Raw genomic sequence first — 18,159 nt, forward strand, 5'->3', positions numbered from 1 at the left:
GTTGCAAGGAGCTTATGGGGGGAGGGGAGAGGAGGAAGGGACTGGGAATGGCTGGGCAAGGAGAGTGGGGATCGAGTTAGAAGGGATGGGACATGCAGGGTCAAGGTTGGTGAGAAGTAGAAACCTGACAGAGAAGTTTCTATCCACTAGAGTATGCTTCACTCCAGAGCCTGGAATTTCCAAGATTAGTCTCATCATTCCTTTGCTGACAGGAAATAGCTGTGAAACCCATGGGTAAATGTCTCATCCCCCACAGTGCAGAAGCACACAGGGGATAACAACCTGGTATCATTTACTTCATTGGCTCATGTGGCTGAAGTCTGTGCAGTGGATCTAAAAGATTGAACCCTGCAAATGATCCATGTGAGTGTCAGTATGACATCACATGATGGAATTTCTGGCTTCTTCAGTTTGCTTTTATTAAAACCAAAAACATTGCATACAAAAACTAGGTTAAAAGAGCAATACAGGTGTGAAGGGAAACACTCAAAAGCCAGAATGAAGGTTTCCTGTGCCACCTTAATTTGGCCTCCTTTTGTGCATATACACTGATAGTCTTTAATTGCATAATCACATATTTGATCCCCCCCCTCAGTTTTCAGTCAGTGCACAGAGTGGACCTGTGCTGAAGAAGAATAAAGGACACTATCTGTAGGACCTTTGCTTTACAGAAGTTGAAAGGTGTACAGTGAATGATGCAGGAGACTGCAGGAAGAGAGAGAATGGTCTGATGCTTAAAGCAGTTGAATGCTTCCTTGAAGAAAGGGATTGTATCTTTGCCTCTGCCATAGAGTTCCTATATGATGGTGGGCAAGTCACTTAATAAAACTTCTCATAAGCAGTTGCTAATTGCATGTGCTTTCCTAACTTGAGACCCTACAGTCTGACTTGCAGCCATGAGTGCTCAGCAATTCTGTGCTGAAGCCAATAGGGGCTGTGCTTTGAGTATATAAGGTACTACATAATATTATGTACTCTAAAAAATCAGGTACTAGGTGTTCCAAATCGGCACCCAAAATTAGTAGATACTTTTGACCTTAATTTCTCTGTGCCTCAGTTCCCCATCTGTAAAATGGAGATAATACCCCGTTCACCTTGCAGGGAAGTTGTGAAAATAAATTCATTACTATTTGTGAAGCATTCTGATACTACAGTGATGAGCACCACAGTAAAGCCTGTGAGGAAACTATTCAAACCCTGCTCTAAGGACAGGGTTTTAGTGTGAGGTAATAAGGCACAGAGGGCCCCATACTGAACAGTGAGGAGAAAACAAAATACTGACTAGCTACCCTTTAAATAAGAACCATCCATCCTGTGCACAAAATGAGTCGGGGGTCCTATGGGGAAAAATAGTATGATCATGTAATTAGACTGATCATAATGCATATGCACAAGGGGGCCACATTAAGATTAAATCCAGGCAACAATAATACTGGCACTTTCTAATTTTTGAACACCTGATTCTGTGGCCTTAATGTGCTCTTAATGTCTTGTGTGTGTGTGTATAACCAGTCTTGCTGGGAGCATTGTAGTTCAGGGGAGTGACTCAAAATTTAGTGCAGTCTTACTTTCAAAAGGCATGGCATAATTTTCTAAACTGGCAATGCAAGTATCTGTAGCTGAGATTGTTGGTCTCAGTGTTGACCTTATTTTTATTGTTATAGTGATTAGTTAGTTAGTTATAGATTCACTAGTGAATGAAAATGCACATTCTAAAGTCTCATTAGGGAAGGAGAAACTGACCGAACTAGACTCTTAGCCTACTGTTACATCTTAGTGATGTGACCTTTTACAGGGTTACCAAATTGGTATGAGGACGAGAAGCCAAGGTTCAAAAGGTTTTATTCCCTGCTGCAAAATACATTTGGAGATGAGTAAATAAAGATTTTATCTATAGCAATGCATTGTCATGAAAATAACAATGTACAGTTTAGCTACCTTAATTTTTCAGAGATCTTTAATGAAAGTCATGTTCTCAGCTAATCCAGGACCTGTTTAAGAGCACAGCATTTGACCAAAATTCTTCCTTCACAAGCCCTCTTGACAGCTGTAGTAATTCTTCACTCTTTAATTTTATCTTAAAACATGAACTTAATAGTAGTTCTCCTATAATAGCACATAACCTCCACTTAGGAGGAGAACAAGGACCATGTCCAAGCAATCATGAAGATTAAACTTCTTACACTCTAGTAGGGTGACTATTCCAGGTCAGGCATGAGGTCAATGACTGGACAGTATTAGGGAAAATCACTGTTTGGCCTGTGGACAGAAGTTGACAGTTCCATAAACTACATAGAAGAAATATTCTAAGCTCCTCTCCAAGAAACCAATAAGACTTGGCCATAGCCACCTGGCTTGAACAGTTGTATTTACAGTATTTATAAATTTTAGTATTGTAGTTGGTATCGGTATGATGCTTAAAAATACAAGCACGTGGGAATTTTTATAGCTAGAAGTAATTTCTTCTGTATTAGCTGTCACATGGACAGACAAACCAGGTGTGGAGGCGTAATGGGAATATACCACAGCAACCCTAGATGCTCTTTCAAAATGGTTTGGCGTGGTCCTTCTCTAAAATTAAAAGCTAATGTAACACAAGACACTGATTTATGTGCACATTTAATGAAGTTATTTGGCTGTCCTCCCTCTTACTGCAATTACCCAAGTGTCTTGAGGCAGTCCGCTATATTTGCAATAGATTTAACACAGTATCCAACTGAAAAGCATTTTTTGGCATTGTGCAGTGGTGATAGAGATACTTGTACTTTGGTATTGCTGGGGTGGGAGAATTTTATTTTTTTTTAAAGGAAGTAGAGTATTTTGTTGGAGGCAGTCAACATTTGTCTGACATTATTTGAGTTGGGGTAGTGGGGGAGGGGAGAGAGAGCGCTCAGTGGTTTGAGCATTGACCTGCTAAACCCAGGGTTGTGAGTTCAATCCTTGAGGGGGCCGTTTAGGGACCTGGGGCAAAAATTGGATTGGTCCTGCTTTGAGCAGGGGGTTGGACTAGATGACCTAGTTTATTGCGGATGATACTAAACTGGGAGGAGTGGTAGATACGCTGGAGGGCAGGGATAGGATTCAGAGGGACCTAGACAAATTGGAGGATTGGGCCAAAAGAAATCTGATGAGGTTCAATAAGGATAAGTGCAGGGTCCTGCACTTAGGACGGAAGAACCCAATGCACAGCTACAGACTAGGGACCGAATGGCTAGGCAGCAGTTCTGCGGAAAAGGACCTAGGGGTGACAGTGGATGAGAAGCTGGATATGAGCCAGCAGTGTGCCCTTGTTGCCAAGAAGGCCAATGGCATTTTGGGATGTATAAGTAGGGGCATAGCGAGCAGATCGAGGGACGTGATCGTCCCCCTCTATTCGACATTGGTGAGGCCTCATCTGGAGTACTGTGTCCAGTTTTGGGCCCCACACTACAAGAAGGATGTGGATAAATTGGAGAGAGTCCAGCAAAGGGCAACAAAAATGATTAGGGGTCTGGAACACATGAGTTATGAGGAGAGGCTGAGGGAACTGGGATTGTTTAGTCTGCAGAAGAGAAGAATGAGGGGGGATTTGATAGCTGCTTTCAACTACCTGAGAGGTGGTTCCAGAGAGGATGGTTCTAGACTATTCTCAGTGGTGGAAGAGGACAGGACAAGGAGTAATGGTCTCAAGTTGCAGTGGGGGAGGTTTAGGTTGGATATTAGGAAAAACTTTTTCACTAGGAGGGTGGTGAAACACTGGAATGCGTTGCCTGGGGAGGTGGTGGAATCTCCTTCCTTAGAAGTTTTTAAGGTCAGGCTTGACAAAGCCCTGGCTGGGATGATTTAATTGGGTATGGGTCCTGCTTTTGAGCAGGGGGTTGGACTAGATGACCTCCTGACGTCCCTTCCAACCCTGATATTCTATGATTCTATGACCTCCTAAGGTCCCTTCCAACCCTGATATTCTATGAGCACAGATGCCCCTTAGCTCTCATGGCCCTGGAAAGCTAACCAATATATGCTATCAGAATTCTGTTTACCTCACTGTATGACACTTGGTTTGTAATGTCCTGCCATAGGAGGAATATTGTGCTATGAGGATGCCTTCAGTGGTGCCCAGATCTGTGGATCCACTGAAACAAATTGTGGGATCCTCCTGCAAAATTTTCTGCTGGTGCAGACTCTTATGAAGAGGAGTGCTTTTATTGTAAGTGTTTTCTGGCTAATGCCCACTGTGCTCTTCAGAAATGGTGCAGGACAAGACTTTCACTCAGCAAATATCATAAAGTTGGTTCACTTCTACGAATCCAATAACAGTTTTAGAACTAATGCAGAGCGTCACCTCTAAGATTTACGTGTGTGTGTGTGTGTGTGTGTGTGTGTGTGAGAGAGAGAGAGAGAAACTAAACGATGAAAGCTGCATGGCAGGAAAGATATTCCTGCTACTTGTGAATCTGGTATACATTTTGCTTGATTCCCAAAAAGAAGAATGTTTGGCCTTTTTATTCTTGAATACACCAATCGGGGAGGGGGGAGGGAAATATTTCTGAGCGCCTTTCAGAACTGGGTCTTATGGAGTCCTGTGTGTCTCAGGCTTCAAAGGCCGATAAGAACTAAATTTGAGAGGGGAGGGAAAAGTCCAAATCAAGTTGTATTGCTGTCTGGCTATTATCTAGGTAGGTTAATATTCTGACACTTAGACTTCTCAGGATACTTTCTACTGAGCATAGTATAGTGAAAGTAGTTTGAGCTGTCAATAGACCAGATCCACCTTCTACTTATATACATCTCTTGTCCTAGCGTCTTACCATTTTTAACACAAAAAGTACCTCGGATGTACTTGTGAAGCAGGTGCATAATACCAGTTGTTACGGGTTGGATCACAAACCCCTTTGGGACTGCCATCTGATGTTCTGAGACTACCTCAGAGCCCGTTTTCCCTGGCAGCTTGGGACTTCAGACTTCCCTTGTTTGTAGCAGGCTAGCATGTCTGGCTCAGATACAGACCCAGGTCTGAACCACGTCCCACAAACTGCAGGCTTAACTGAAAACAGCTTAAGAAGTCTTCCTGTCTCCAAAACCCAGGTGCCCAGCTCCCAATGGGGTCCAATCCCCAAATCTGTTTTACCCTGTATAAAGCTTATACAGGGTAAACTCATAAATTGTTCACCCTCTAACACTGATAGAGTTGCACAGCTGTTTGCCCCCCAGGTATTAATACATACTCTGGGTTAATAAGTAAAAAGTGATTTTATTAAATATAAAAAGTAGGATTTTAAGTGGTTCCAAGTGACCGACAGAACAAAGTAAATTACCAAACAAAATAAAATAAAACATGCAAGTCTAAGCCTAGTACAGTAAGAAAGTGATTACAGATGAAATCTCACCCTCAGATGTTCCAATAAGTTTCTTCTACTGATTAGCCTCCTTCTAGTCTGGGTCCAGCAATCACTCACACACCTGGGGTTACAGTCCTTTGTTCCAGTTTCTTTCAGGTACCTTTCGGGGTGGAGAGGCTATCCCTTGAGCCAGCTGAAGACAAAATGGAGGGGTCTCCCAGGGGCTTAAATAGACTTTCTCTTGTGGGTGGAGACCCCCTCCTCTCTCCTGTGCAGAATCCAGCTCCAAGATGGAGTTTTGGAGTCACATGGGCAAGTCACATGACCATGCATGACTCAGTCCTTACAAGCCAGGCCACATTCCCAGGAAAGCTCAGATGTGGATTGGCATCTCAACGTTCATTCTTCGCTTAAGTGTTTCTTGATTGGACACTTAACTTGCAAATTTCTTTCTGAAGAAGCTGATCAAATGCCTTACTAAGGCTACTTAAAATCAAACAGGTACACAGCCAATATTCATAACTTCAAATACAAAAAAGGGTACATGCATACAAATAGGATGAATATATTCAGTAGATCATAACCTTTACAGAGATGTTACATGACATGTGTAGCATAAAGCACACTCCAGTTATGTCATACATACATTCATAAGCATTTCCATAAAGCATTATGGGGTGCAATATCACACTAGTTACCAGAAATAGTCTGAAAACCAGCAAGCAATTGCATCCCCTTTGATCTCTGGGTAGGGAGAGAAGAGGATCTCTATTCTCTTCCCTGAGCCCAAGCACAACTATGTAGTAGCAAAAAGAAAAGGACTTGTGGCACCTTAGAGACTAACCAATTTATTTGAGCATAAGCTTTCATGAGCTACAGCTCACTTCATCGGATGCATGTCATTCTGTCTAGTAGAAATATCATGAGACTAAATAAAAAATCTAGAGATAAGGAGGGTGAAGTAATAGCTTGTATTGGACCAACTTCTGTTGGTGAGAGAAGCTTTGGAGCTACACAGAGCTCAGTGTAGCTCAAAATATTATAGTACTTCCCCACTCTGTCTTGCTAATCATGGGATGACACAGCTGCAACAACACTGAATGTAAAATCTACTTTAACTTAATCTGGAACCAGAAACACTAAAATACCTGAATTATAATCATATGGTCACTGCGTGGTGTTTGCTACAGGGAAGATTTAGGGTTGTTAGGGCACCTCAACTGTTTGGATTTCTTTATATTTAATATTAAACTCTGAATTCCCTGAGTTTATAATACTTGGTTTGGGAATCATTACTACATCCCTGTAATGTTTTACCCTGAACTATTAAGTACTCTCAACTTTAATGTCACTTTCACACATATTTGTCTGGAGATATATAGTAGTTTGCCATGCCTCTCACTTTTACCACCTCATCCTGTTGCCTTGGACACTTCCAGCTTCACAGAAACCAAGCCCACTGCTAATCCTCATATAGCCACAACAACTGGCACTGCTTCTCAGCTGTTTTGTTATGTTCTTCCAGCTTCAGCCTTATTCAAACTTCAGAGTAGCAGCCGTGTTAGTCTGTATCCACAAAAAGAAAAGGAGTACGTGTGGCACCTTAGACTAATAAATTTATTTGAGCATAAGCTTTCATGAGCTACAGCCCACTTCATCAGATGCATGTAGTGGAAAATACAGTGGGGAGATTTTATATACACAGAGAACATGAAACAATGGGTGTTACCATACACACTGTACCAAGAGTGATCAGGTAAGGTGAGCTATTACCAGCGTGGGTGGGGGAACCTTCTGCAGTGATGATCAAGGTGGGCCATTTGCAGCAGTTGACAAGCACGTGTGAGGAATGGGGGGGGGGGGGAAGGAAATAAACATGGGGAAATAGTTTTACTTTGTGTAATGACCCATCCACTCCCAGTCTTTATTCAAGCCTAAGTTAATTGTATCTAGTTTGCAAATTAATTCCAATTCAGCAGTCTCTCGTTGGAGTCTGTTTTTGAAGTTTTTTTTGTTGAAGAATGGCCACTTTTAGGTCTGTAATCGAATGACCAAAGAGATTGAACAAAGAGACTGGACTTCTACATAGAGTGCTTCTGCCGATGTGCACGGGCTGAAATTGTGGAAAAGCAGCATCACTTGCCCCATAATCTCAGCCGTGCAGAACACAATGCCATCCACAGCCTCAGAAACAACTCTAACATCGTAATCAAAAAAGCTGACAAAGGAGGTGCTGTTGTTGTCATGAATAGGTTGGAATATGAAAAAGAGGCTGCTAGACAGCTCTCCAGCACCACTTTCTACAAGCCATTACCCTCTGATTCCACCGAGGGTTACCAAAAGAAACTACACCATCTGCTCAAGAAACTCCCTGAAAAAGCACAAGAACAAATCCGCACAGACACACACCTAGAACCCTGACCAGGGGTATTCTATCTGCTACCCAGGATCCATAAACCTGGAAATCCTGGATGCCCCATCATCTCAGGCATTGGCACCCTGAAAGCACGATTGTCTGGCTATGTAGACTCCCTCCTCAGGCCCTACACTACCAGCACTCCCAGCTATCTTAGAGACACCACTGACTTTCTGAGGAAACTACAATCCATCGGTGATCTTCCTGAAAACACCATCCTAGCCACTATGGATGTAGAAGCCCTCTACACCAACATTCCACACAAAGATGGACTACAAGCAGTCAAGAACAGTATCCCCGATAATGTCATGGCAAACCTGGTGGCTGAACTTTGTGACTTTGTCCTCACTCATAAATATTTCACATTTTGGGGACAATGTATATCATCAAATCAGCAGCAATGCTATGGGTACCCGCATGGCCCCACAGTATGCCAACATTTTTATGGCTGACTTAGAACCCAATGCTTCCTCAGCTCTCGTCCCCTAATGCCCCTACTCTACTTGCGCTACATTGATGACATCTTCATCATCTGGACGCATGGAAAAGAAGCCCTTGAGGAATTCCACCATGTCTTCAACAATTTCCATCCCACCATCAACCTCAGCCTGGACCAGTCCACGCAAGCGGTCCATTTCCTGGACACTACTGTGCTAATAAGCGATGGTCACATAAACACCACCCTATACTGGAAACCTACTGACCGCTATGCTTACCTACATGCCTCCAGCTTTCATCCAGACCACACCACACGATCCATTGTCTACAGCCAAGCTCTATGATACAACAACATTTGCTCCAACCCCTCAGACAGAGACAAACACCTACAAGATCTCTATCAAGCGTTCTTACAACTACAATACCTACCTGCTGAAGTGAAGACACAGATTGACAGAGCCAGAAGAGTACTCAGAAGTTACCTACTACAGGACAGGCTCAACAAAGAAAATAACAGAACGGCACTAGCCATCACCTTCAGCCCCCAACTAAAACCTCTCCAATGCATCAAGGATCTACAATCTATCCTGAAGGACGACCCATCACTCTCACAGATCTTGAGAGACAGGCCAGTCCTTGCTTACAAACCCTCTCCAGCAACCACACACCACAACAAAAACACTAAACCAGGAACCTATCCTTGCAACAAAGCCTGTTTCCAACTGTGTCCACATATCTATTCAGGGGACACCATCATAGAGTCTAATCACATCAACCGCACTATCAGAGGCTTGTTCACCTGCACGTCTACCAATGTGATATATGCCATCACGTGCCAGCAATGCCCCTCTGCCATGTACATTAGCCAAACTGGACAGTCTGTACATAAAAGAATAAATGGACATAAATCAGACGTCAAGAATGATAACATTCAAAAACCAGTCGGAGAACACTTCAATCTCTTTGGTCACTCGATTACAGACCTAAAAGTGGCAATTCTTCAACAAAAAAAACTTCAAAAACAGACTCCGAGAGACTGCTCAAGTGGAATTAATTTGCAAACCGGATACAATTAACTTAGGCTTGAATAAAGACAAGGAGTGTCATTACACAAAGTAAAACTATTTCCCCATGTTTATTTTCCCCCCACACACACACACACTATTCCTCATACGTTCTTGTAAACTGCTGGAAATGGCCCACCTTGATTATCACAACAAAAGGTTCCCACCTCCACCCCACCCCGGCTCTCCTGCTGGTAGTAGTTCACCTTACCTGATCACTCTTGTTACAGTGTGTATGACAACACCCATTGTTTCATATTCTCTGCGTATATAAAATCTCCCCACTGTATTTTCCACTGAATGCATCCGATGAAGTGAGCTGTAGCTCATAAAAGCTTGTGTTCAAATAAATTTGTTAGCCTCTAAGGTGCCACAAGTACTCCTTTTCTTTATTCAAACTTGACGCTTTTCCATCTTTGGCTTCATCAGGTTGTAAATTCTCCATTTTCAGTCACAGTGGATTGTTGTCTCCAGTATCAACCATTCATGAAGACAAACCAAACAAAAATGTGGCCACATTAGGATGATGAATGAATTCAGAAAACTTTGCACTGGGCAGACATAGTATGTTTTCCACAAATATTCTACATGTTAGTGTTTCCTCTGATTAGTGACACTTTAAATACAGATTTATAGTTAGACTTCAGATCTGTGATAGAATAAATTTATTATTTTTGATTGCATCATAACAAAGAGGAAAAAATAACACTGCATTTAACAAAGAGAAACCCATCAAGAGAAAAGGCAAACTGAAAAATAAAATGGTCTTCTTGAATCATGCAGGGTGGAAGCAAATCCAGTTAGTACAACAGGACCCTCTTCCTGATATTTTTAATACTCGTTAATAATTTTTAAAACAATGAAAATTGTAAATATCCATTGTGGAAAAAAATCTGCATGAGCATTAATTACCAAAATTGAAATCCGCCTTCTAATATTCACTTAAATACTGATATTTTTTTTAAAAGAATAACTCTTCAGCATATTAAACAGGGATTTAGCTGGAAATTTCCATGAACTATATATAGTATAGGAACCATGTAGCTAAACTCTTGTGGACCTTGATGGATTACTTCTCTCCTCTCTTCTCTCCCCCTCCCCAATGTAAACTCTTGATAGTGGAAGAACTAACTGATCTGGTGGATGAGCTTCTCTGTTAAGACCCAATTCTGTAAACCCATACTCATGGTCTGAGAGAATTGTATATAATAGTCTTAGCTTGGCTAAAGAAATGTGTTCATATCATGATGGATTGGTGCTAAAAAATGGCTTTTGTCCAAACAGTATCTTGCATTGTTACTTTACCCAATTATACTTTTTTTTTCTTTCTATTCTTTAAGGCTGTTTCATAGATTCATAGATACTAAGGTCAGAAGGGACCATTATGATCATCTAGTCCGACCTCCTGCACAACGCAGGCCACAGAATCTCACCCACCCACTCCTGCGAAAAACTTGTTGAGGAGGGGAGGGCTAAGGTGGATATATTTTTGTAGGGAGCCCTTTTCTGGATATTTTCTGATGTATACTTCTGTGAGAGGTACTCAATGCAGGTGGTCTTTAAAGATGAGGAAATTTAAAAAAAAAAACTTTTAAAAACACAGTTGTAAGAAACCTTTTTCTAGAGCCTTGATTTTGTGTATACCTTTCCTGTTTCCTTGAACCTCTGTTACAAAGGAGACCTTCTCTCCCTGATGGCTGTGATTTGATATTTGGCAGCTGCTCCCTTCCTAGAAGCAGAGGGTCAAATTGGCCGCTAGTGTAACTCCACTGAAGTCAATTACATCAGCAGAAAATTTGCCCCAGAGTCTGTGACTCTGTCCAAAGCAATTGCCATCCATGACAAATAAGCTTTTGAGAATCCTGTGGGAGACTTGAGTCCTTGAAGCGAATTGACTGAGGGCTTTTTCCTCTAGCTGGCTGCACATGAGTTAACAAAGACAGAATTTCTTCAAAGACACAGCCCAAAGTTTTTTCTCTTTTGCTAACAATTCTATTTTGGACAGGAATCAGGGAAACCGGTTGTGAGACCCAGAAATGATACCCTCCTAAACATAACCCTGTGAAGCAAGACTCCTGCAATAGACGGGTGATTTGGAGGCAGAATTCCTCCTAACACTTCCAAGAAATTCCCCCACTTCCCTCCATTTAACAGTCTTGACTACTACTGGAATGGGTTAGTAGCAAGAGCATAAAAGCTGAGGTGCTTACTTGGATGAAGTGTACTTCCCTTCAGGCACCTCTGCAATTACTTTTGAGGAGGTTTTTTAAAAAAATAAAAATAAAGACTTTGTGGTAGGCCAAGCTTTCCCCTGAGTAGCTTAGCATGCTGCGAATCTGCAGCCTCCTGGGACTTGTGTGGCTCAGCAGGCTCTGGCTGTATTGTGCTGGAACGAACCCAGTATATTTGTGTTCAGTCCCTTAAAATCAGTTCCCTTGAAAGGGGGGTGGGGAAGAATCCTATAATGTTAGGACTGTAATCATGATCTACTGAAAAGACTGGGAAATTATTTTAGACAGAGTTCTGGCAAATATCTAGATGAGTTGTGTTGATGTATGCATACTCCTGGTTGAGAACCACTAGCCTAGGCTGCATTGAACATATAAAACCTTTAGTCCTAATTTTGCACTGGGACAGCTGCGTTAGAGACCAAATTGTTATCTATGAATCATCAAACACTGAATGTCATAAAGCCCAAGATGAGGTGTGTAAGAGCTGGGAACCAAGCATTTTTGGTGTAGGAGATGAGCTGTGGAACAAACTTTCAGTGATTAGATTCTGAATTTACTTTCCTATCTTTAGGAAATACCCTAAACCTTCAACTTTTGACTCTTTGAGTTAGAGCAAGAATGACGCTCGCAACCTTGAAACCCTCACCTACCCAAATACTCTCTGCAAAAGTTTTTTTTAAACCTAACAAACAAAATGCACTAGAATTTTAATCCCAAAAAAGGAAGACACATAGAGGCTCCATGAAGACCAGAGATCTTTGCTATTGCTCTAGGGCCAGGGTGGGCAAACTACAGCCCAGGGGCCTCATCCGGCCCTTCAGACATTTTAATCCAGCCTCAAGCTCCTGCCCAGAGTGGAGTCTGGGGTTTGCCCTGCTCTGGTGCTCCAGCCGGGGCCTTGCCCTGCTCCATGCAGCTTCTGGAAGCAGTGGCATTTCTTCCCTCTGGCTCCTACACATAGAGGCAGCCAGGGGACACCACATGCCCCTGCCCCAAGTGCTCCCCCTGCAGCTCCCATTGGCTGGGAACCACAGCCAGTGGGAGCTGTGGGGCAGCGCCTGTGGATGGGGCAGTGCATCAAGCCACCTGGCTGCACCTCCATGTAGGAGCCGGAGGCGGGACATGCTGCTGCTTCCGGAAGCTGCTTGATGTAAGCACCACCTGGAGCCTGCATCCCTGACCCCCTCCCGCCCGCCAAACCCCTTGATCTTAGTCCGGAGCTCCCTCCTGCACCCTGAACTCATTTGTGGCCCCACTCCAGAGCCCTCACCACCTCCCACACCCCAGCCCCCAATTTTGTGAGCATTCATGGCCCACCATACAATTTCCATACCCGGATGTGGCCCTCGGGCCAAAAGTTTGCCCACTGCTGCTCTAAGGTTTGGTTTGTTTGGTTGATCAGATAGCATGGTGGTGCATGGTAATATAAAACGCTACGGAGCCCTCCAAGAAGAAATCAGAATGACATGGCTGCATGGAGAATGAGAAATTTAGAGCTGGAGAGAGAATTGTGGGAAATCTGCATAGAGGTGGTGGTGGTTGTGAGCTATGGAACAAATGAAAGCACCTAGTCAGATAGACTTCTTCTCTTTTCACTGTATACAATCAACACAACTATTAGTAACTTGGATGAGGATGGGAGAGAGGAATATGTAAAACTGCCAGGAAACACAGGAGGGTTGGTCAAAGCTATGGTAGGATGAGAAAGGGAAGGATATTGAAACTAGCAGACATACATCAGTGCAAATGAAGACAGATCACCAGATTTGACCGGGAAAAGTTGCTAGTGTTTTGGATTAGAATAACTTTGGTAAAATGAAATGAGTGTTCAAAAAAACCACACCCGTGTTACCAGATATGCCCATTACTTTAGGGTATGCTAATTTATTAGGGTTACTCTTCTGGGGGGGTTGGTTCTGTAATTCTATTAATGTATTTGTGTGTTCATATGGAGCTCTACTCCTTCCATCTGCAAGTCCCCTCCCAATGGAGCTCTCCTGGAGGACCTGGGTTCCTCCAGCCCCAGAATCAGATGAGAACACGCACGTGCACACTAACAGAGCAAGTCTGAGCGGACCAGGTCAATCAGCACTCTCAAGCTCACCCCCTTATATCCCTGTACTCAATGGGCTGGGTCAAGTAGCACTTTCAAGCTGTCACCCTTATATGCCCCATGTTTCAATAGGCTGGGCCAAGCAGCACTTTCAGCTGCCACCCTGTCATAAATATAAAGGGAAGGGTAAACACCTTTAAAATCCCTCCTGGCCAGAGGAAAAACCCTCTCACCTGTAAAAGGTTAAGAAACTCGGATAACCTCGCTGGCACCTGACCAAAATGACCAATGAGGAGACAAGATACTTTCAAAAGCTGGAGGGGGGGAGAAACAAAGGGACTGGGTCTGTGTGTGTGATGCTTTTGCTGGAGATAGAACAGGAATGGAGTCTTAGAACTTAGTAAGTAATCTAGCTAGATATGTGTTAGATTCTGATTTCTTTAAATGGCTGAGGAAATAGGCTGTGCTCTATGGCATGTAGATTCCAGATTTTGTGTCTTTTTGTAACTTAAGGTTTTGCCTAGAGGGATTCTCTGTTTTGAATCTAATTACCCTGTAAGGTATTTACCATCCTGATTTTACAGAGGTGATTCTTTTTACTTTTTCTTCTATTAAAATTCTTCTTTTAAGAAACTGAATGCTTTTTCATTGTTCTTAAGATCCAAGGGTTTGGGTCTGTGGTCACCTATGCAAATTGGTGAGGATTTTTATCAAAACTTCCCCAGGAAAGGGGGTGTAAGATTTGGGAGGATTTTGGGGGGAAAGACGTTTTCAAACGGACTCTTTTCCAGTAACCGGTGTTAGACGTTTGGTGGTGGCAGTGATAAAGTCCAAGGGCAAAAGGTAAAATAGTTTGTACCTTGGTTAAGTTTTAACCTAAGCTGGTAAAAATAACCTTAGGAGGTTTTCATGCAGGTCCCCACATCTGTACCCTAGAGTTCAGAGTGGGGAAGGAAACTTGACACGCCCTTATATGCCACAGGTTTAACATGTCCCTATCCCCACTTTCACGTCACAGTTGTAGTGGTAGTAACCCACTTGATGAGCAAACGCCACAGTATTTTGGGCACTGCAGGGATCTTCAGCTTAGGTAAAAAGTGTTGCTGCAGAGTAAATGGGGGAAACTAAAAACACAAAAGAGTAAAGCTCAGAGAGAGAGAAGCAACCAGCTTAACCATAAGTTATTGAATAAGTGATAACTACACAAGGAGAGCCTAAACCAACATAACAGTTACATTATTAAAGGTTAATACCTGAGGTAGAAAAGAAAACCGAGAGAGAGATCTTACCCACTCCATGGAGCTTGAACTAGTCGGGGTTCCCAGGTGATGGGTGGTAGCTCAGGGTCCTGAGTGCTGGAGACAGGAAGAGGCCCCAGCACGATCAGTCAGGAGATGGAGTCCCAGTGAAACTGATGCAGAGTTTGGGTCCATGCATCAGAACACTTACTGGAGGGTGAGTAGGGATTTTTGTAGAGAAAATACAATGGTTCAAGGGAAAACACGAGACTTGTTTATAGGTAAACTGATGACTCAAGGGTTTTCTTTAAGCTAGACAATAGGAGCTGATCATAGAAGATCAGGGTTGGAAGGAACCTCAGGAGGTCATCTAGTCCAACCCCCTGCTCAAAAGCAGGACCCATACCCAACTAAATCATCGCAGCCAGGGATTTGTCAAGCTGGACCTTAAAAACTTCTAAGGAAGGAGATTCCACCACCTCCCTAGGTAATGCATTCCAGTGTTTCACCACCCTCCTAGTGAAAAAGTTTTTCCTAATATCCAACCTAAATCTCCCCCACTGCAACTTGAGACCATTACTCCTTGTCTTGTCATCCGCTACCACTGAGAATAGTCTAGAGCCATCCTCTTTGGAACCCCCTTTCAGGTAGTTGAAAGCAGCTATCAAATACCCCCTCATTCTTCTCTTCTGCAGACTAAACAATCCCAGTTCCCTCTCCTCATAAGTCATGTGTTCCAGTCCCCTAATCATTTTTGTTGCCCTCCGCTGGACTCTCTCCAATTTTTCCACATCCTTCTTGTAGTGTGAGGCCCAAAACTGGACACAGTACTCCAGATGAGGCCTCACCAATGTCGAATAGAGGGGAACGATCACATCCCTCGATCTGCTGGTAATGCCCCTACGTATACATCCCAAAATGCCATTGGCCTTCTTGGCAACAAGGGCACACTGTTGACTCATATCCAGCTTCTTGTCCACTGTCACCCCTAGGTCCTTTTCTGCAGAACTGCTGCCTAGCCATTCGGTCCCTAGTCTCTAGCGGTGCATTGGATTCTTCCGTCCTAAGTGCAGGACTCTGCACTTGTGCTTGTTGAACCTCATCAGATTTCTGATCACTCTTGGCTATGAGTGGTTTCTTCCAGGGAGCTTACAATGCAACTAAGCTGCTTCAGTATTCTTGATATCAATCAAGGATTTATTACTAGAATTGGTCTGATATCTGCTGATCTGGGTGTATGCAGGCATAGATTCATTAACATCTGGAGCAGAGATCCCCATGATGCAGTGCTTCCCTGCTTTTCTGGTCCCAGAGTTCAGTGCAGTTCTCTGTTCTCCATTCTACATGCAAATGGAGATGTCTTAATCTTGTCACCCTTGTCAGGAGGGGTCTAGGTGTGTCTCCCAACGCCCTTCACTGCTCTCTGCAAGGCTTTTCTCTGATCAGTTTTGGTTCAAGCAGTGGCTGGTGGTGGGGTGGGGGGTGTCTTTCATGAGTCAGACAGGCTAGATACTGCACCCTGGTTCCCCAAAAACACAGAGCTGACTGGTATCACCTGGATGTGGGAATCTGAGGGCAAGGAAAAAATCCTTAAACAGGAGTTCATATCCAAAAGAGGGAAATGTTGGTGCTTGTCTTCATTATGGAATGTTACCATGCTTGAAAGAGACAAGGTAGATGAAGCAATCTCTTATTGGACCATTTCTGTTGGTGAAAGAGACAAGCTTTCGAGCTTCACAGAGCTCTTCAGGTCTGGGGAAAGTAACCAGAGTGTCTGAGCTAAATACAAGTTGGAACAAATGAAGCATAAAGGTCTCTCTCATTTTTGTAGACCATTTAAAATTAAGTGGGCCATTAAGGGTTAGCGGGCAGTGTTACCAATTGTAATGAGCCATAAAACTAGTGTTTCTGTGTAGTCCATGGTTTTTAGTGTCTAGCAGTTAAGAATTTAAGTTCCCAAGTTTATCTTTTGAGGTGGTGTTGTGAAGGTTGCCTTTGAGGACAAGGACTGAGGACAGATACAGAATGACTGCTTTGTGGAAAGTGCTTGCCCATGAGTGATGTGGTGGTTTTTGTCTCATTTTTCTGTGAGTTAATTTGCGAGTGTTGCAAGTGTCTGGTTTCACCCACATAATTGTTTCTGTGGCATCTGATGCACTGGCTGAGGTACACCACATGTTGTGATAGTCATGCGTAGGACCTAGGGCTCTTGAGAGTGTGTTGGGGGGAGGAGTATTGATCATCATAACAGTGGAACTGTCTGCAGGTTTTGCCACACACCTCTGGGGGAAAAAATCACAACACCAAGAATCATCACAAATGCTACAATGGGTTTCTCAAACTGGGGTCCACAGACACCTGGGCGGCCATAAGGATGCTCTAAGGGGCACACGAGTCCTGTCTGGGGCTGCCAGCCCCGCTAATCAATTCTTTCCCCGTCTCTCCCAGTGCCTCCTGTGTGCTGTGGAACAGCTGTTGAGTGGTGTGCAGGAGGTGCTGGGAGGGTTGGGTATGAGCGGGATGGGGCCTGCTCGGGGGAGGGAGTGGAAAGAGGTGGGGAAGAGGAGGGGCAGGGGTAGAGCGGGGGCAGGAAGAAGTGGGGTGGGGGCAGGGAGGGCCTGGGGCTGAGCAGGACTTTTGGGGGTCTGCACAAAATTTTAAATCAAAATGAGGGCCCCTGAGTTGCTAAAGTTTTTGAGAACCGCTATGCAACAAACACCCCAACCTATCAAGACTTCCTCTAACTGGAACCAAAGTATCTGTACTCTTTTGAAGTTCACAAGACTGAACTTTTGACCCATCACACAACCTGATAATGTTTGGCTTTGTAGTGATGAGCAGGTGTAGAAATAGAAGCAATTCTATTAAATATATAAATACACAAAAATGAAAATAGATTAAACACACAATGAATTTTAAATTTTATTACTGAAATGTTTGTCACAATATAGGGACCATACTGTTCCATCAGTTCTTAAGGTGGTGTTCAGCTTAAAAACTGATGGAATGATACAGCCCTTAAATTTTACATATTGTAACACATTTTTCCTTAAGTTTTTTGCTGGAATGATCTACAGTGCAAGCTTGTGCGCAATTGAATGATGTTCCAATTTAATTAAAAATCACACAAATTAACTGAACATGCTCTAACTCTGCTTAGATAGACTTCCATACTAATACCCCTCAGCACCATGATGTGTATGACAGTTACTAAACATTCAGAAGTTTTTGGTTTTTGTCTGATTTATATATTTTTCATAGCATAAAAGAAAGGGTAAAATGCATTATGCAGTAGTGAGTGTATTCTTCTGCTCTCATTCAGAGCCCCAAAGCTTTCTGTAATGCTTGTGTGGGTTCAATAAACTATTGCATTACCTTCTGTAATCAATAGGCACCAAGGA

This window comes from Caretta caretta, chromosome 4 (assembly GCF_965140235.1).
Source record: "Caretta caretta isolate rCarCar2 chromosome 4, rCarCar1.hap1, whole genome shotgun sequence".
NCBI classification, from domain to species: Eukaryota; Metazoa; Chordata; order Testudines; family Cheloniidae; genus Caretta; species Caretta caretta.